The 14,011-nt window shown below is 40.3% G+C and overlaps 1 long non-coding RNA gene across 2 annotated transcripts in view; it reads right to left on the bottom strand.

Annotated features, from left to right (window-relative positions):
• Positions 1–9,945, bottom strand: part of LOC141728335 (uncharacterized) — a 64,737-nt gene extending 54,792 nt beyond the window's left edge. The window contains exon 1 of one of the 2 annotated variants that reach the window (XR_012579254.1): positions 9,453–9,945. This is a non-coding gene — a long non-coding RNA (uncharacterized LOC141728335). The remainder of the gene's footprint in view (positions 1–9,452) is intronic. The other variant, XR_012579255.1, reaches the window with a different exon arrangement.
• Between the last annotated feature and the right edge of the window lie 4,066 nt (positions 9,946–14,011).

The following is a 14,011-nucleotide window of genomic DNA, read 5'->3' as shown; positions in this document are numbered from 1 at the left end:
AGACAAGCTCTGACATATGACAGTTGTTTGTGTTGTAATATTTGAACATTATTATAGGGATGAAAAGGAGGGTAAGAAGTAAACTCCTAAATGATGTTGTGTTTGGTTCTCCTTTTGAAAACATCCTCTGGCAGCAGCACAAGAAAAGGCTGCACCCAAATCACCACCTTCAGACCCTGACTCATTCATCACAGCTGAAAAAGTCAAAAGGAGGTCAGGAGGAACGAAGAGTCAAGCTTCATCAGAGTCAGTTCCAGAAAGAATTCAAATACCCTATTGCTAGTAAATACTTGAAACAGTCAAAAAGCCTAAATTGGACTATGGAAAAAATCTGTTTCTGGTCACACAACCAGAAACACGTTGTGTTTGCTGTTTTCCTGGTGTATCTGGGGAAACTGTACCTGTAAGGTGACTCAGCTAAAGCCAGTTGTCCTGCATGGCTGTGGCACTTGGATGTTGCTGTGTCATGGGCTCAGAGCGACAGTCAGAAGGCAGATCTGACTTTATCCAGACTCTGTCAGGCTCCTTGGGACTTAAAAATGGCCTATGGCCCTAGAGGTAAAACTAAAAAAATAAATTCTCTCCCTAAAAATTACTACTGAACATGTCTCACTGCCCAGTCTGGACACTTGCCATCTGCAAATAATAACTGGGAAAGGAAAGTCTCTACCTGACAACCAGGCAGCAAACTGTAGATGCTAACCTAAGAAGGACATAGAACCACAGAATCACAGGATCACAAAATGGATCAGGTTGGAAGAGACCACAGTGGGGCATCTGGTCCAACCTCCCTGCTCAAGCTGGGCCATCCTAGAGCACGTCACAGGATTGTGTCCAGACAATTCTAGAATATCTCCAGTGAGAGAGACTCCACACCCTCTCTGGGCAATCTGTGCCAGTGCATGGTCACATACACAGTATAGAAGCTCTTCCTCATGATCAGGTGAAATTTCCCATGAATCAGTTTCTGCCTGTTGCCTCTTGTCCTGTTGCTTGGCGCCACCAAGAAGAGCCTGGCTCCATCCTCTTGATATCTTCCCTTCAGATACTTATGGACATTGATGAGGTGCCCTCCCAATCCCCTCCATGGAAGGTGTTTTATGGTGGACTAGTTTATGGGTACGTGACAAAAAAAACCCAGCATGCTAAAATGAAAGAGACTTGAGATGGAAAAATACATGGAGCTCAGAATTAGAGTGCAGAGAAAAAACAACAAAATTGAACAAAAAAATTCTGCATGCTGTGACAAATAGCAGAAACCAGACTCTGTGAAAACAGAAGGAAAAATAACAACTGATTACACTGCTTGCAAGAACTTGACAATGCCATCATGATGAGAGTAACGCAGATAAAGATGATAGAGGAAACACAAGAAAAAAGTGGAAAATCTTTCTTTCTATCTTAGTGCTAAAAAAGTCACAGCTGATAGATATATGGATAAATCCAGAGAGATATGAGTATAGATATAGATATAGATATAGATGATATAGATAGATATAGATAGATAGATAGTTACAAATATAGATATAGATGCAGCATAGAATAGTACCAGGTAATGACAACAGGAAAAGCGAGTACTAAAAGAAGAGTTAAATAAAATTATTTTTCCAGAAATCGTACCTGTGGTGGTTTGACCAGGAAGAAGTGGGAATTCTGGGAAGCTGTGGTCAAACCAATGAATGTTCTGAGTTTGAGACTGGCACCTGGTGTAGCCAGTGGGGTTTGGACACACCTCCGAGAATACACAGGGGTTAAAAAGAGGGGCTCTGGCCCTGGGAGGTTCTCTTGGGACGTCGAAGCGAAGAGGTCAGATCACCCTCCCCTGTCCAGCCGCTGCTGCTGGGCGGGGGAGGGGCAGCCACGTGGTAGGCCCTGGGCCTGGACAGAGATGGGAGGTGAGGAGACCCTCGAGGATGGAAGGGTGGAAGATCCCAGGGAGTCAGCCCTCGGGCAGCCATCCCCCCCCCAGGAGGGAGAGAGAGAGCCGGCGACACCGAATGTGATAGCAGCCGGCCCAGGAGGAGAAGGGGGGGGGAAGAGTGCCCGGCCGGAGCGGCAGCGTGTGTGGGAGTGCCGCAGCTCCGGGACAGAGACTGAAAGTTTTAACCCCTTTCTTTCATGATTGGGGCCTTGCAAAAATGCTAATCCTCCTCGAAGCTGAATAAGAAAGGAGATAAGAGATGAGATGAGACAAGGACCTGGCCCGAAGAATGTGGAGATGATTGAATGGGGAGAGATGATATGGAGTGGCCTTTTGGCTGGACTTTTCTTGTGGCCATGGACTCAGTTGTTCCTGTGACACAGAGACTGCACTTAGGGGGAAGCAGTGGCTCAGAACCAGGAGGGTTCATCGTGAGGACCCCCCGGCCCCAGGGGGTTGGAAAAATATGGGGGGGACAGATGTCCCAAAGCAGAGACTGTGCCTTTTTGGAGTGAGACAAGGCATCCTTGAAAGACAACCCTAAAAGCAGCTCTGGCCATGCACGGTGGTGAGAGCACTGGGCATGGAAGGAAGATGTCACAAGCGGCAAAAGGACTTTTTTTCCGGGCGGTGCCGAAGTGACAGGGAAGCACACGAGGTTTCAGTGTGTTTCCAGGGGAAGCCTATGGAACAAGAAGGACTCCTTTCCTCTTCATGAACTGAAGTTTGAGTATACTAAAGTGTGGTGCCAGGCTGGGCAGTTGGTGATTTGGGAGAATGTATCGGATTGAGAAAGTCAGGTAGTGGGGAGGAGGAAAGTGGTTTTTTTGTAAGGTTTTCAATTTTTTTTTCTTTTCCTTATAGTTTTTCCCTATTTTCCTGTAGTTTAGGTAATAAAGTGTTCTTTATGTTTAAGTTAAAGCCTGTTTTGCTTATTCCTGGTCACATCTCACAGCAGACACCAGGGTGAGGGCATTTTCATGGGGGGCACTGGCTCTGTGCCAGGCTCAAACCATGACAGTACCCAAGCAATTGCCACCACAGGGTTTGTATTCATCTATGATCACTGTAGGAAATAAATTTATAAACTCTATCAGATGGTATAGACCATATATACATACAAATATATATATATAAATACTTTTTTTTTTCCAAAGTGTTTTCAAGTGAAGGAATTTATGTTTTAATACTTGATTTTTTTCTTTATAGGAAATATTTGTATGCCTAATGAATCAAAGAGGGGATAGGATGTACCCATAAAAATACAGTGATCTTTTTGTGCAAAATACCCTTTAATGTATACTCTTTCTTTAGACTGTATCTGAGCACTCAAAAAGTTTCCCTCAAAATATAATCAACATTCCAGAGTAGATAGGAAAGTATCTGTAAACTATGAGAGGTATATAAAAGTATGACTAAAAGTGTCTGTGCTGCTTTCAGAGGGTACATGCCACTCTGATCTCATGTCATGCTAAAGAAATTAAAATCTATACGAACAAATGTACCATGAGTAATGTTGGGCTCATTGCCCACGTTCTGCGGATTGGAAAGCATTTCTTGAGAGCAGCACTGCACTTCAGATGAGGATGTGAAGTGGCATGTTAAGATATGAGAGTGATGTGACTGGTCTGTGAAATAAATGCATCAAAAGAATACATATTCTCACCATACAAAAGTATAAAGTGGAAACTCATACGTCTATTAAATTTTCACTAAAAATACTTTTTTTTTTCCATCTGGTTGTGAATTAAAGGCAGTATATTGTACAAGACACTTGGCAGAATTCTTTTAAGAAGGGTTAGGCTGCTTTTCATCAGAAAAAATGTCAATTGACACATCTCTCATAGTATTTTAACACAGTGAAGTAGTGAAAAATAGGGCAGTGTGAGGAACACTTCAGATTTAAAATAAAATTTGTGTTGTCTTGAGATTCTTATAAAGGAATAGGAACAGTGTCATTCTGGCTGAGTGCTTGACTGAAAAGGGAACAACTTGAGAGGATCCTCAAAGTAAAGAAAACTAATTTGAATATAAAAGCTGTTGAAAGCTCACAATAAGGAGCCAAGATAGGACATGCCCTGCCCCAGAGAGCTGCACACTTAATGATTAAGGAGGGGTTAAAATAGTTCTCCTCAGTGTTCTGTAATTATAAAATTGTTATAAAATTGGAGGCCAAATTAACCACTACACATGGGGATATTTGCATTTTCCATCTTCTACCTGGATTTCAAGAAAACAGCAAAGACAGAGCTATCACTTCCCCAGGTGAGAAGGCCTATGCTAACTGGGTCTTGGATGTGATCAGTAAACTATAGCATAATCATTAAATGATCGGAAGTAATAAATTTTCATCTCAAACATTACTAGGGCAATATTAAAGCCAGTAGTCAGTCTAATGACACATTAATTGGGATAACAAGTTTTCTCTAGGTACTTCTTTCCCCTCTTCCTATTTCCCAGATTATTACAGAGCATTTATTCAAGCCTGTCTTTTTCCACAAGCAGCAAAGGATGGGACATGCATGTGCCATTTGCTGTAAGACTTGGAAATTAAACATTTGGAAGTGCTAATAAGCTCTCAAGCTCTCTAGCTGTGCCCCTAACCCTAGAGCCAGTGCTCTAAGAGGGGAGAAACAGATGCTTCTCTTCCTGTTCTCCCTCCAGCTCTCCATGTGGTGATAAGAAACTTGGATATATTCCCCACTGAGAGCTGCAAGGTCATCCAAGAGATGAGTGTGGGTGTGAACTGTGCTCTGTTCTCCTCTGCTTGGCATCCAGCAATGACGCGTGCTGTTTGTGCTCTGACTGGAAGGATGCTACAGAGAAGCTGTATCTAGATCTAGGTCTGATTTCAGCCTAAGGAAGCTGCAGAGAACACACTTTAATTGCAGGTCTGACGTGGTTCAGTGGACAGCAGGAATATTCTTCAACATAATGGATGTGAGTATACATGACAGAGAAAGAAACTAAACCAAACAAACCAAACAAACAAACAAAAACAAAAAAAAACAGCCTTGAAGTTGCAGACTGGATAGACCTTTCACTACCAAATATTTTATAATCGGCCTTCATTTAATAAAATCTGCAATGTAAAAAGGAAAAGTCAATTAAAAGCAAAGTCAAGTCTCCTCAAAAATGACCAAAATTCACCTATGGCTATATCTTCATCTATTTTCACCAAATTTCAGGGCAACTAATGAAAAATGACTACTCATGATAGAAGGTCTGAGCAATGAATCTATCTCACAGTCTGGCAGGTCCTCAGCTAACTGAAGACATGATGTACCTAGTTAATGCAATGTACTGTTCATTGGAAACAGTGAACACACTTCAAAAATTGGAACCAGCTGTCATAACCAAGAAGCAAGATAGACCCTGTACTGCTCTGAATGTAAACACCTAGGAACCCATATTGTGTTCACATCAGAACTTTCAATGGCAGCGGCATTTGCAGTATGAACATCCATAATGCATCCATAATCATAGAGTCAAAAACAAAGGAGGATTATCTTTCAGCTAGTCTTTAGTAAAGCATGAAAAGAACTTTGATCCCTTCTAAACGACTTTTTTTAAATAGGAGTAGGATTAAATACCAACACCTTCTTTTTTTCCTTCCTACACTGTAATTCATCCAGAGTGAAACAGAACTGAGCACCAAATCTCAAAGGACATGGAAATTATTTCCTTTAGAATACAATGTATCCCAGAGATTCAAAACATTGCTCTTTGAACTTTTAAAAAAGGTTTCTTAAGCCAGTTCTTGGAAACTGATAAACCAGAAGACCCCAGAGCCTACATCTGCCATCTGCACAAATTAGGAATTACTCAATCACTGAAACTGAGATCATCAGAGCAGCAGAAGTGAGAGCGCCTGTGTTGTCCATTCTCCCTCTCTTCTTCCCCTAAATCAAACATATATTGAGCACAAGGGCATACATATAAAGCCAAACATACTTCTACATAATGACTCTTCAAAGAAAAATTATGAGCTTACAATGAAATACATTTTTACTTGTTTCTTTTTGCAGTCTATGAGCATGATTATTTTGCTCATTTTTGGTATGACTTACTCATAATTCTGTATTTGCCTAATAGCATGCAAGTTTGATAAACAGCATGCTAAAACACAGCCAGATGTTTTCAGACAGCTCATTTTTGAATAATTCCAGAGGATAAAGGTGGCGGAACTGCACTTCTTCCTGTGGTGGGCGAAAAGAGATGGTAGTAGTTTGGACAAGAGCCAAAATCTAAAAGAGGGAGGGGCATTCCAGGGAGCAGTGGGGAAAGATGATAATTATGAGAACCCTCTGTTATCAATTAATTTTGAAATACCAAAAAAAAATTATGTGGGACTAGGGAAAATAGAGGAGGTCTTTCCCTGGAATTTTCACAGCTGATCAGATGATCTGCGCCAGGGGGACTCGCACAATCAGTTTCAACTTACCAGCTCTTCCAGAAATCCCTTCATGTACACACAATCACGCGGCACAAATCACAGTTGGGTGTGTGGCCAAACTTAGAGATCTCCCATTCCTGTTGTTGGTCAGGCCAATCCACACATTATTTCACATTAGGCTTATCAAGTTATTATACTGGCTATTTCAGCTTTTCTCTTCAGCTACTTTCCTTTTTCTCTAAGATTTTCAGTACTTTCAATAAGTCTTGCATTTCTGTTTTGTTACACTAACTAATGTTCCATGGCTTCATGCCACTATCCACTGCCTTCAGCTCTACAGAATTTAGGCAAAGCTGTCCATAGAAGGCAGCCAGAAGAATAAATCATAAACCACATTACATTTCATATAGTGGAGTTAAATTATTTCACTGCTACCAGAAGTACTCTTATTATTTAAAACAAGAAAAGAAGCAAGGATGTACAAGTAAAGCCATTTAGTTTCTCTTAAAATTTTTGATATTTACATAAAATTCATTATTGGGCAACTCAGTTCACACCTTAAATTCAATTGTCTACAAATTCTTTCCTTTTTAAATGCCTTTGGCTGCTGTGTCCCTGAGACCCGTTCAAGACATTTTTTATGACTTCTTGGTTGTTATGTTGGGTTTGTCATGGCACACTAAAAAATGGGGGTTTTGTATGATACACAGAAAAGATGTTCCTTTCTCTGTCTAAATCAACAGACTACTGCAGTCCTATATTCAGCCTGTAGCACAAACCCATCCCTTTCCTAGGAACTCCTTCTTCTATCCACCTGGTATGGCAGCCTGCTGAATAGCTCAGGTGCAGTAGTGGCATTCAGCAGTGAAGAACATACTATTAAGGGAAAGAATTTGGGAGGATAATGTGATGGGAATTAATTTGGGAATATATTGTGGTAAGAATTAATGCTCACTGGAACAGAAGAAAATGTACTGAAAGAAAATTGCAGAGTTAGGGATCCTGAAACATGGAAAGAGAAGGCTGTTGGAGAATAGAAAGGAATCATCCCACTACATACAGGGACCTGTCTGTATTTTCTTACTATTGGAGCAAGTATTAATACTCCTATATAGCAATACTGAGAGAAGAAATAATAGATTATATGAAGGCTTTATGAAGACAAAATTTAAGTATTACAGCGATTTGAAATCATGTGGTTTCAATTATGGTTCCATACAAATTCATAATGGTTTCCATTAGTAATTGGAAAGGAAGTAAGAAATGCACCATATTGCCAATCTGCCCTTCAAACCCTGTCAGCAGAAAACCCACACAGACTTCAGTTTAAACTCAGTGAACTAAATTCACCCTCATTCAACTGCTAGAGAAACCTACGCATTTTTGTCAGTATTGGGGTGCCTTTTTTTCCTCAGTTCACAGTGTTCCAGCATAATCGTATCCTTCAGTCGATTGAACTTGTACAGACAGAAAACATGTAAAAATTATTCAAAGGCACGGGAAGCAGAGAAACCTGCAGTTCACTTTTACGTTCAACATAAATCCTTCATATTGTTTTTGGGTGTGGTGAAAGTCATGCATTAAATACATAGTTATTAAATACACATTGAATAAATAAGTGCCACGGATGAAGGTAACTTGTTTGCTTTCTTCAGGCACTGACATTTTCTCACACTTGCAACAAGAATAACTTGAAAACTTTTGCCAAACATCTTCAAATGTGTTCCTGCTTCTTCCCAACAGCATATAGTAAACCCCATCCCCAGCTGGTCTAAATAAGATGAGCTTCACTGAAGTAAATTAATTCTATAACAAATTAATGAGAGAAGTTCAAAATAGCACATAAAATTTTGGAAGCATTTTCCCAGGTTTTCATAGTATTTACTCTGCTAGGAACTGTATCTGTCAATATAACCCACTACTTCCATTTATTGTGTTAGACTTGCGAGCCCTTTTGTGACCTTACCTCAGGGACATTTTCACTTTCTGATACACCCTGCTGCAAACTAAATTAATCTCAATATAATATTTTAACAAACTCTTGGAAAAACATCTTAATGGATCTTCTTCCATTCTGAAAAGTCCATCAGACAAGACTAATCATGTCCAGAATCTGCTGTTGTAATTGAAGAAACTTTCTGTTGAGTTCAGGAAACTTGAGAAGGCTCCTTTGTGTGTACCAGCCTCTTTGCCAAGCAACAAAGCTGAAGCTCCTGTGAAGATGACTGCTACCAGGCAGAACCAGAGTCATTTGAAGGGATTTCTGAGGAATTTGAAGAATGCAATCTTCCTCAAAGAATGAGAGAAATATTTTTCATGGAACAAAACCAGAAAAAAGCCGCTCCTCTGATGAAAAATAGAAATCACTGTCTTGCTCAGCTGCTCTTGTGAGTTTTCCCGGTTAACAAACTTTTGTTGTGACATTTCTTATGAGTTTTTCTTGGTTAACACACTCACACACACCACCATGGAGCCCAAGAGGACAGAGGCAAGACCAGTTAACATGGAATACCTGAGCACATGAGCAATGCCCAGTAGTTACTGAAAAGGAATGTCAGCTTCCCAGCTACTCTGGCTGGTTCAAAGACTACTACAGCTTTGTCAACATTAAGCATTAAAAAAAATAAACTTAGCCTAAAAACTCAGTGAAAATGAAAAGAAAAAAATCAAAGATATTCCCAAATCAAGAGACCATGCATTATTTAAAGGAACTTTTTGCAACTCCCTGTATTTTTTTTTTCTTCTTCCTGCAGCTGTAGCAGAAATCCATAATGCATGCTTTTGTAGACTGTGTGCCATTCTCATGTAAGGCTAGTGCTTCTAAACTGCATGGCTGTAGAATGAGAATCTGGACCTTCATGTGAAACTGGTCTCTCTGAGAGATAAGTTTTGAAAGAAGTCTCATGAAAACAAGTCTTCCATAAACAAAAGAAGAAAGTCACAAGTAGTGCAGCAGAAAAGAAATACATTTTACAGAGGTGCCTTTTACATGACATACCATTACCCAGTGTGAGTCATTGCTGTGTGATGCATTCAAGCACCAGCCAGCAATAAAAGCAGAATTAGACATTCATGCAGATAATAAGAACATCCGAAGCTCTTTTTGAAAAGGTTAAAGATATATATTATTCTTACCTTAGCTCACAAACTAATGAAACAGCCAGGAGGAGGAAGAACTTTCTGAAAGGCAGGTTAGCTATCTGTCTGACCTTGCATATATCTTTCTCAGATGTTGGCTCTGCTAGGACCGGATAGTGAAGTGAATGAGCAACTCTTTCCAGCTCAGAGATAAATACAGAGTTCCGGCTGTTATCTCTGTGTTCTCAGGTATTTTCCAGAGGCCCCTTGCACATGCATCACATACCGTTACTCATGCACCACACCCGTCCCTGTGGCTCCTGAAGACCTCGTGCTTCCAAGGGGTTCTCTTGCTGTCAGCCGACCCTGGAGACTCCAGTGTGGGGTCCAAAACACAGAGTTGCACCAGCTGCTATGAGTTCAGCCTGCAAGAGCTCAGCCCATTTCTCCTCTAAGACCTCAGAGGGGAGCACTCAGCAGAGCAGCATCTGCAGCCCTGCTCAGACAGAACTCAACTGTGCAGCCACCCAGAACAGCTTCTCGAGATCCGATGGACACCAAAGCACACTGCAGAGCAGCAGTATGCCAGAACAATCATACGCAAAGGGCCATGTCCATCTTGAGGAAATGGACCTAAACCCAAGCCCATTTGCAAACCACACATGCAAACAATCCATCCCTTTACCCTAGACTGAACCCAAGACTCAGCTGTAAGCACCTCTAATAGTGGAAATTGTTCAGACTGAGATCTGAATCAAAAATTGTGGGCACAATTTATGTTTAATATTTGGTCATGTTTTGTTCGCTGTAACCTAGTGTGACGGCCAATGCTACTCTTCTTTCTAATTGCTTGGCATCACACTGTTGGATGGATGGAAAACAACGTTCCCATATTGTCAAGATCTCTGGTTTCCAAAAGATATATTTTCTTTTCTTTTTTAAATGTCAGAACAGCTGAGCTATAGGTAAGAGAATGCTTTCATTAAACAAAAAATCAAAATGTCGGATTCTTATATCCTAGTGGAATAAGAGGCTGGAAGCCTGAAAGATGCAGTCACTTGTAACTTAAGCTACTAACACTCCAGAGAGTACTGACAGTTTTCCAGCAAGTGAAGCACTAGGCCTCTCTGTAAATGAATAGGCTGTATCCTCCAGAGGAGCTCAAGCTACAAATGCCAGCATGATTTTCCCAGAAACAAACTGTGCTTCATAGCAGCAATCATTCCAGACTGCAGGAGGGACAACACCAGAAGGCCAAAGGAAAATCAGCATAAGGACCAAGTGATTTATAGCATTCATGGAAGGCAGTGTTATTACAAAATGAGGAAAATGTCTCCTCTTTCAGCACTTGAATCACTTGAGGCAATGTAGATGCCAAAGGCTCACACCTTTGTATGCAGACCTATAATTACAAGACATAAAGCAGATGAAAGAGACCAATGACTCAGCTGTGCTATATGAGAGCAGTTACAACATCAAGCAAAATCTCTCACTAGTCAGTTTGAAGGACCAGGTTAGGGAACAAAGTAAACTCATTCTCAATTTATACAGAGCCCTTCTGAAACTCTTCACCCTGCTGAGGTGGTCAGCATCACAAATTTCTCTCTCCCATTGGCACAAACAAGTAGCAGTGCAATAGTATCAACAGGAGCAATGAGATTAGTAGAAATCAATTTGATTTCTACTTCACCATTTGCTTTTTCTCTGTTGAGCCTCTCCTGATAGTTGGAGAATCATTATCTATAAAGCTGTTAGTTTTCTGGGGTTTGATTTGTTTAGTCTTTTTTACTTGCTTTCAGTGCCAATTCAGTAACTGCAAAGCTGCCTTATGAAATAGCTCCTAGAAACATGCCCTCTAACCAAGACACTAGGCTGGTTCCTCATGTGCTCCCTCTTGCCTTCCTGAAAGGAAATGTACCTTCTTTCTACATCACGTTAATTATTTGGTGCTGAATGGACTCAAAGTAGATCTCTTTGCCACCTGAGACTTATTTATCAAATAAAACTTATTAAATTGGTTTTACTGCTAATGGTCAAAATGAGAGATAAATAAATTGAGGTAGGGGATGGAGGACAAATAAAAAGTCACCAGCCCAGAATTTGAAAAGCTACAGAATCTACAGACTCACATCTGAAAAACTAGACAGATCATAAGAAATGGGAAGATTATTGATATATGAATTCATGTTCTTCACAAGAAAAAAGAATCCAAAAAACCAACAGCAACAAAACAAACAAACAAACAAACAAACAAACAAACAAACAAAAAATGCCACCACCAGCACCACCACCCCCCCAGACTCTGCTATATTGTCTAATAGTGTCTGAGTTTCAGCCACTCAGACTCCTGGCTGGAACTAAAAACACAGATGAGGAGTATCAGATCTCACCCTTGAAAATGCCACTTTGTGTTTCCAGCTCTTTTCTGCACTTGATGCTTAAAACATACAAAGCAGGGATTGCCATATCAGAGCAGACTTCTGATCCACCTATCCAGTAAAAACTTGTGGGATCACCTATCTGAAGAAAGAATGTCTTGCTTACTCCAGACAGTCGCTGAACTATATTCTGAAGTTCACGTACTTATCCAAAACTAATTCAATGTTCCCACTATATAAACATGTCTAATCTCTTGATGCCTGCCAAATTTTGTTCCAACAGCTCATACCACAATCACCTAAAGAACTTCACCATAAATTTGGATGTTTCAGATCCTGATGAGTTGTCCAGACTCATCTTCTCATGAAAATGCCTATGAATAGTTATATAACATGATTTAGAATGCTAACATAGAACAGCATTTTCAAGCTTGGTAAAGAGCCAATAGATAAAGCATTAATTCTCAATAAAATTAATGTCTCTTAATAAAATGGAGAGTCAATGGCATGCAGGAAGAACAAGTCATGATCTGCACTTTGTTTCCAACAGAGAATGTGTTACTACAGTTACAAATGTGTTTTAGAGATCTGGTGCCACTGGGGGAAAATTAGTTTATAAGAACTAGGGAGCTACTCAGACTGGATTTCAAACCTCAGTTCTGGTAATATTATTATATTAGTGTATATTAACTAATATATGTCCATATATAGAGCCAACGTCATTAGTTCAACTCATGTCCAAACAAATTAAGAGAGAAAGTTAGCTATTCATTACATGGAATGGAATGGAATGGAATGGAATGGAATGGAATGGAATGGAATGGAATGGAATGGAATGGAATATTTCAGTTGGGAGGGACCTACAGCAATCATCCTCTCCAACTGCCTGACCACAAGTCAGAGTATGTTGTTAAGGGCATTCTCCAATTCCTCTCAAACACTGACAGGCTTGGGATATTGACCACCTCTTTAGGAAGCCTAATAACAGCTCCCCTCATTTTTTAGGAAGCTTTCTCCGACAATGGGATTTAAATGATGGGGAAAAAATAGGACCCCTCTGAAACTTATGTTGTTTTGCAAAAGAAATAATGTTGCAGGCTTTCCTAGAGACCTTTCCTACCTATAACACATGTTTTAAAGGGCAAAAGACACAAAAGGAAGTCACTGAGGTGCAGATACAATGTCAAAGTGCTGCCAAATATCTGTGGAGTCAAGATTCTTTGAGGAACACAGCATCAACAAGTGCATGACTAGCTAATTTAGTCCAGCTGATCTGATTTGTGTTTACTTGTAAAAACACAATTTTGTTTTGGGGGATTTTTAGAGATATTTTTTCATTTTGCCTTCCCCTAAAATATAGAGTATTTAATGATGTCCATCCCTTTCAGCTTGCATCTCAGGAGCATTTTCTCAGAAGAGGTTATTTGGTGCCAAGAAAACAAAATATCTAGTTAGTGCTTCTGCTTGCAGACAAAGCAAAAAGATCAGCAGCCTGTCAAACACTGCATCCCTCCTCTCTTCTGGCAGAGCAGCAGCACACAGAACAGAGCAGCTCTTGGGTGAAGGGGCACCCATCCTCCCTGGAGCTGTCAGTCCTGAATCTGCTCAGGCATTCCAGTTTTCTCCACCCATTTTGTATTTTCAGCCTCTCCTTAGCAATTTGTCCAAATGAAATACAGAACACTGTAACTTAAGCCCACAGCACACGATGTACAGATTTTCTCAGAAACAACTCACAAAACCCAAAGATCTGTGGAACAGAGGTGAAAAATACCACCATCCACTTAAAAATAAGTCGATAATGGCTACACTTTCCTGTAAGGAAAGCTAAAAATGACATTACTTCATTTATCCAAAGACTGGGGGCCCACACCTCTCAGAGGTTTTGGCTGTCATCCTTGATAGCCAAAGTAAGCAGGCTTTACTGGGAAAAGTCTCCCAGTCATGACAAACAAGTAATAAAAAAAGAAAAATCTTTTATCAGGCTGTTAAAAAAAGATCCTTTGACTGCCTTTTCCCAAAGCTCCCTTCAGGGCTGTATATTAGAAAAAGATTAATGGTGTGCTATTTAGCACCACCTTGTGCTGACTTGTCCTTTTCAAAGGAATGCAGTCAAGGGAGAGAAACACATTCAGTCTTGACAACCCAATGCATAAGGCTAAAACACTTGGATGATTGGGTTGAGTTTGTTAGTTTGAGATTTTTTATCACAACAGCAATTTCAGACTGTAAATAGCA

Source organism: Zonotrichia albicollis, chromosome 2 (assembly GCF_047830755.1).
Source record: "Zonotrichia albicollis isolate bZonAlb1 chromosome 2, bZonAlb1.hap1, whole genome shotgun sequence".
Lineage (NCBI taxonomy): Eukaryota > Metazoa > Chordata > Aves > Passeriformes > Passerellidae > Zonotrichia > Zonotrichia albicollis.
Note: the sequence above shows the minus strand (reverse complement) of the source record. Positions and strands in the feature narration are given on the sequence as shown.